This window comes from Sprattus sprattus (genome assembly GCF_963457725.1).
Source record: "Sprattus sprattus genome assembly, chromosome: 11".
NCBI classification, from domain to species: domain Eukaryota; kingdom Metazoa; phylum Chordata; class Actinopteri; order Clupeiformes; family Clupeidae; genus Sprattus; species Sprattus sprattus.
Window position 1 is genome coordinate 7,365,876 of NC_137909.1, and position 7,676 is coordinate 7,373,551.

The window sequence follows — 7,676 nt, forward strand, 5'->3', positions numbered from 1 at the left end:
GAAAACCTATATTTTACATGTGAATGATCATGTTCATTTGCCATATTCTAATATTGTGCTCATGCTTTGTTCAAAGTTCAATCATTTATTCTTCATTTGGATCCCCATTAGCTTTCACTAAGTGGTCGCTAGCATTCTAACAACAAATAATGTTACCCTTTAAAACATGTAGTCAAAGGCTGTTTTTAAAGCATACTAGATTACAAGCTCACAATAAATCTCATGGCCTTATATAAAAAGTCTTATCACTCAAATACAAAAGTTTTCACTAACCTGCACCTCCAGGGTATATTGCAACAAGAAGACAGACCAATCCAGCTCTGCGGAAACATTTGGTCAATTTCCTTCATCTATAACCAACCAATTATAGTGACCACCTGTTTATCAGTATTATACGGTCGAGTATTAAGCAGACTCTTTTGTCCAAACTTACTTACAAAGGCATCCTGGCTGGAAATCGGATCCGGGTTGATTGTGACTACACCACCAACATTCCCCCATTCATTTTCACAGGAAAATAAGCAATTCAAAATGTCAATTAAGACAAAAACAGCAGACACATACATTAGTTGAGTACAAGCACAGTACACATTTTGATGGACCTGTTATCTTTGCAATGGAATCGATATCATGAAAACCATGGGGGTTGAAACAGCTCCAAAAACTGGTATAAACATAATCATGAAACTAAAGGTAGGGTAGGCGATTGTGGAGACACCAGCAAGAGTAATATAGATTTAAAAACAGCCCCTTCCTTCAGACCCCTCCCAAGCCACTCCTCCAAAACACACACTCCTGCTTACTGTAGTATGAGTCCACGGAGAGAGAGAGAGACAGACAGAGAGAGAGAGAGAGAGAGAGAGAGAGCGTTCAGAGTTGAGGAGAAGAGCACCTCAAATCATGTCATTGCTCATCCAATAACCTCATGTCTCACTCTCACACCTACAAAAATACACAAATAAGCTACATCATCACATTTGTAAAACTTCCCGTTCAAAACCAATGTAGACCAACAGGATAATTACCCTCAAATGTCACTTGAGAGGCAATTGTTATGGCGCTATAGAAATAAAATTGAATGGAATTGAATGGAATTGAATTGAATTGAATTGAATTGAATTGAATTGAATTGAATTGAATTGAATTGAATTGAATTGAATTGAATTGAGTTGAACTTACTCAACAGCTGCAAACATTCACACAGATAGATTACATACAAGGTACAGTACGTGCACACATAACTACAGTACTCGTGTAACTAATACATTAGCTACATAAGTTCAAGTTCAAGTTTATTTATATAGCACATTTCATATGGTATACATAGACACAATGTGCTTTGTGCAGAGAAAACATTCAATTATCTAAAATAAACAGACAAACAAATACACTTAGCAAAATATATATGTATATATATATATATATATATATATATATATATATATATATATATATATATATATATATATGTATATACATGAAATAAAAGAAAATTAACAAAATTAAAAAAAACAATAAGATAAAAAACAATAAAAGAAGTGTTAAAAACTAAAAAAAAACCTTTAGTCATGAATAGGCTGTAGAAAATAAAAAAGTTTTAATTCCCTTTTTGAAAGAGAGCACTGAGTGAGATGACCTTAACTTCAAAGGTAGGCTATTCCAGAGGGTTGGGGCACAGTAGCTAAAGGCACTGTGTGCCGCATTGGTGTTAATTCTTGGGGTCGTGAGAAGACATTTATTGGAGGATCTTAGGCAACGCGATGGATCATAAAGAGAAATCAGATCGGAAATATAGGGTGGGGCAAGACCGTTTAGTGATTTATACACAAGAAGGAGTATTTTAAACTCAATTCTTTGCTGCACAGGGAGCCAGTGAAGTGATTTAAGAACAGGGGTGATATGATTGAATTTTGAAGTTCTAGTGACTATTCTAGCAGCTGCATTTTGGATAAGTTGAAGTTTATTTAACATCTGTTTTGTTAGACCAGCATAGAGTGCGTTGCAGTAATCTAACCGACTTGAGATGAATGCATGAACTAATTTTTCAGAATCCTGTAAAGACAGGAAGCCACGGACTTTAGAAATATTTCTAAGGTGGTAAAAGGCTGTTTTAGTAATGTTAGATATATGCTTTTGAAAATTAAGATCTGCATCAAGAGTCACACCTAAATGTTTTACATTCTCACATGGTTTTGCCCAGAGGGAGGTTAAAATGGCATCATTTAGCCGTAGAAAATTTTGGGCCATCCAATTTTTAATGTCGGAGATACAACGAGTGAGGTAATTTACCGGACTGGGGTCATCAGAGGAGATGGATAAGTAAAGTTGGGTATCATCAGCATATGAATGGTAGGAGATGTTGTGTTGCCGAATGATAGATCCAAGTGGTAACATGTACAAACTAGAATGCGTTTCGTGAACGAACTGCGAGAGTGTGCTTGCTCTGTGACAGAGAGAACAAGTGCCTATGAATTAACATGTATTTACATCTACTCAATCAGTGTAGTGGGGCCTTCTTCCAATATATTTTAGCAAGCAACCAAGCTCAACCATTATATTTTGGCTCCACTGACGTTTAGACATATGAGGGTATCTCAGAGTTTCGTTATACTGACTTACTGAGCTAAGTGAATTGTTGAAATTGCTATCTTGGTAAAAGGAAACATCTCTGCAACAATATTAGAATGAATGCGGTTACATAGCCAGCTTTACTTAAAGTTTATTGTAAGATAGGCCTATATGTTAGACTTAATGCAGTTAGAGTTAGTCTGTAGGTGTAGTATCAAACGTAAGCAACACTTTTACTGTATAGATAGAGAGCACGTGTATCACATTGGTTTATAGTCTGTCAAATTAGTTCTAGTTATTGGTGTTCGTTGCCATACAAAGTTAGTCTTCTCTTATAAGCCTAGGTAGTACATCTGATTAGAGCTAGCAACCATGAATTGCAGATTAAGGGGTCCCCTATCTCAGTGTTCATTTTGGCAGCTATTTTTAGATTCAGTCTTAAGACAAAAATGCATATTAGTTTTAGTCACATTTAGTCATAGTTATCCTTCTTAGTTTCAGTCTAGTTTTCGAAAACTCATTACAATTTAGTCTAGTTTTAGGCACATTTAAAATTCCATATTATAGCCACATTAAACTCATTCCCTTCCCTTCTCAGGCCCAGGGACCTCCTGTGTTGTGTCAACTGCATAGTAGTCTAGCTTGCAGTACTTACATTGTGGATGCAATTAGTCTCCAAGATACAGATCTCATGCCTACAGCTGAATTCGAATTTGTTTGTAATAAATAATCGAATGTGATGATGAAGTACGGTACGCAGCGTCTTAACTGAAGCTCAACTCAACTATTACAGCAACTAGCTTGCCGCTAACGCTAACTGAAAACACATCGGAACACAGTGGCTAGCTAGGTAGCTAGCTGCTAATAAGTAACATATATAAGTAACACATCAGCAGTAATGAATCAAGTGTACTGATATTAAATGTACTACTAAATGTACTACTAACATGCCATTCTTAAATTAAAGCCAGTGACATGATGGTTAACGATTAACGAGTTAACGATGGATACCGACAATTAGCATACCTAGCTAGGTAGCATTACCATTGGATTTCAATGGCAGTTATGCTAGCTCTGGCTATCCAGTCAAAGGAGCCTTGTTTCTGGACACGTATCACTTGACGAGCGAGGGCAATACAGTCATCTGGAAAGTTTAAAATGATACTAAACGAAGGGAAATCTACTGTATGGAGAATTTTCTGCTCAGTAGACAATGCAGATTCTAATTAGGCTGGTGGATATGTCCAATGTAAGAAGTGTGAAGTTTTAATGAAATATGATTGATGCAACTGTCGTTCTCCATAACAACTTGGATTAACCTGGATGGCTGGATGAAGTTTCAGACCGAACGTCAAAGATCTTCAATGGTAAGACTTGTCGGTTGTGCCTCTGTTGGTGTCTCGTAAAACGTGAATTGTATTAAAGCATAGCGTGTGTATTGTGTAGCTATTTCATTCCGAGATTGCAGGGGAGTGAAATGCTCCGCTCTGCTGCTGGTATACAGACAGCCGGAAAGGTTAACAAACGGAATGAAATAGCTACACATTACACACGCTATGCCTTAATAAAACCCACGTTACTTTCATACTGGTTAACACTGTTAGAGCGGGTGTATAAACTGTACCTGAAACTGTTGCCACTACATTCGTTTTAATATTTTGCACTCTCTATCTAACCACTTCTGGCATTTAAGAGAGCTTCTCCTATGTCAACTGATCTAATGTCAGTTGGCTTGAGTGCGTGACGTCACAATGGCTCAACCTTCCCCATGTTAGTCAATGAGAGAAAAAGGGGATGAAAAAGAGGGATAAAAAAGGAGTGGCAAAGAGTATCGCCACGAAAAGTCATAGCAGCTTGCACCGGATCGGGCCGGACATTTTGGTGTTTGAATGGCGTCTCTAGCTCAATCGGGCGAGGAGTAGTTAGCTGCAAGAAAAACGTACGGAATAAATAAATAAAGAAAACTTGACGATAACAATACTGTGCTTCCCTTCGGGCAAGCACACTAATTAAAAAGCAAAGGACCAAGAATTGACCCCTGAGGAACCCCATATAAGATGGGCCTTACATCAGAAGACAGGCTATTTATAGAAACAGAAAAGGATCTCCCGTTTAAATAGGATGAGATCCAATCAAGAGCTGTACCCTGGAGGCCAACTGAGTGCTGAAGACGTTGAAGAAGAATAGCATGATCAATTGTATCAAATGCAGCGCTTAAATCGAGGAGAACGAGAATCGATATTTTTTGATTGTCAGTCGCAAGTCGAAGGTCATTTACAACTCTGACTAGAGCAGTCTCTGTGCTATGTTTTACCCTAAACCCAGATTGAAAGGCATCAAATAGGGAATTTTGAGACAGAAAGGTGCAAAGTTGCCTATAAACAACCTTCTCAAGAATTTTGCCTAAGAAAGGCAAGTTAGAGATAGGCCTTAAGTAGCTCACTACATTGATCTCCTGGGGTTGAGCTAAGATATAGCTCATCAACTAACACCATCAATTACAAACCAACAACTGCCTAGTTTCCCCTCCCTGTCAACCTTGGCTTCAGACCGTTTCGTCCTTCCCTCCTTTGCTACCCACGGGCTTCTGTGGCTAAGAGGACGGCTCACTGTCAGACTGAGAGGAGGATGCATTGTTGGTTGGCCACGCTTAAACCAACGTTTCAGACTTTACTTTTTAGTTTGTGTCACGTGTGGAGTTTGTGTTTGTTTCATATGGAGGCCTAGTGGGACAGCCCTTGCACTTCTGTTTCTACTTTAGTTTTTTTTTCTTGCTTTGTTAAGCAGTACAAGCTGGTGTAGGTATAGGTGGAACAGAGCATTTTGGCTGCACTTTCTCTGCCATTCTTGTGTGTCTAGTCCACCAGCTTTGATAGCAATATGCCTGCTTAGCCTTGTGGAGGACTCCGGTCAAGTGCCATGGGTGCATGAGCAGAGTCTGTGTAGGTAGGTAGACAGGCAGGCAGGCCATTCAATCATTTCATCCGGGACGAGTGAAATGATTGGACAGGCTTTATACAGCCCTGCAGCTTACCACAGATGACTGATTATTTTCTTTTTGTTGTCAGAGCATGTCATGTATTCATTACTATCGGAATGTTAAGACAATTTCAAGAATACAACACAAATAATTCTAAAATTAAATACCTACCCTGCTTTAAAGAAAAAAACAATATGTGATTTGATTTGTGCACAAACCTATGTAGGAAAATAACCAGAAAGTGCTTTGGGGCAAATCCCTACAAAACCTCATGGGGCCGCCAAAACAGTCTTTCTTAAAAAAGAATAACCCTCCCCAAATGTCCTCAACCACCTGTAGATGGAGCAGAAGGAGCACATGGCAAGGCCGGTTATTCTTGCTCCGCCTGGCAGCAGCAGACTCTTGCTTGTCTTTCTGCAAACACTAAAGACAGATGTACACCCCTTCAAACATGCAGGCTCAGTTATTTACAGGTCTGCCCAATCTGGCAGGTGGTTGACCACAGAGATAAAACACACCTTTCAAAACAAAATTTTAAAGGCTGATGCAGGTGATGTATGCCCTTCAGTGGGCTGTGAACCACAGAAAATAAAAACATGTAACGTGGAAAGAAAAGCTCACTGTATTTCAAAATCCTGAGGGTACAGAATTGCTTTTTAGAGGTTGAGAAGGAGTTTCATTATCGACCATTTCAAACAAACAGAAAATCAAGAAACCCACTATTGGATAGCAGGTTTGGTCTTTGGAAAGCGATTTGGGTTTTCCCAACAAGACTCCCGAGGAACAGAAAATATGAAAAGGACAAAATAAACAAACTCCCACTATTCAAATTATCCAACAAAACTGTCCAATCACAGGATCCTGTGTCATTTATCAAGAAAGAGAAGTAGGAGGTAGAGAGAGAGGTAGCCAGAGAGGGTTGATACAAAGGGAATAACTGTCTTTGTCTGGTTTGTACATCAACAGAACCACATAGCTTCAACATTCATCATTTCACAAATGAACCAGTAGGGAAGAAATAAGACAACAAAACCCTAGCATCCTGCTCTCCAGTACTGGTTTTCTAGTGCTAGCTCCCCATAAAAAGACATAATGTCTTCCAATCCTGATACATCAACCTTAAATGATTAAATCCAGTTGGCCTTATAAAATGATTTTTTTATGGTCTATAAAATAAACGAATATGGTTACTTTATGCTTCAGCTTTATACAGCTCTGCATTATGTACTTTGAGAATATGCTGCCAAGTGTGTTCAGTTTGTTTGGAACTGAGGAAGCACTGAAAAAAGGCTCACTGTGCTTAAAGGTGCTCAGCTCAAGCGTCGTCATGGCTGACAGGTCTGGGCCCTTGGCTCACCTCCACTGTCAGGCAGGAGGTGTTTGTGCAGCACAGCCCCCTTCCAGTCTCACATCGCTGGGCACGCAGACAGGGGTGCCGACCCACTCACACACTGGCATTACTCATGCGTCATTGACATGGTAGCAAGAGTTCTCAAATGCAAAATGCTGGTGGCGATTGTGGAGGAGCAGCAGATAGAATGGAATACCAAGAAAATATACAATGTTTCATCATAATGACACAGTACATGTTATGTCAGTATGGTGTGATGTAATATATCTTTAGGTCTTAATATCGTTTGAAGTAAAAATTGGAAACACAATTTTATATATTATGTGTGCAGAATGAAGCTATTTTCATTGGAATTACAAATATAGGTTGCTGTTCCTTACGCCAGTGTTTCATCTGGTAAATGTCTCTCCCCATGATCATGTGCCATGGTGTGTGTTTTCAGAGTGGCGATGGTGATACAATGATGATAAAAGCGCCACCTTGTGGAGAAACTGGGACACTGGGACAAGGAGTAAAGCATCGTCAGATAAAGCTGGAATGTTCCAGATCAAATCTTATCCAACGCGACCACCACCCATCAGCTCCCTTCCTTAGGCGTCCGTTGTGAGTTAGGGAACACCCTTTCCTTTATGGGCTTTACACGTATCCTGCTCGCACTGTGGTTGATGGACAGCGGCACGTACGGCAGGCTGATGTCATTGCTCCAGCCACCCCCAGGCTCATAGAGACGTGACACAGAAAAAACACATGTCCTCTCCACTGTCAAGCAGCCAAACC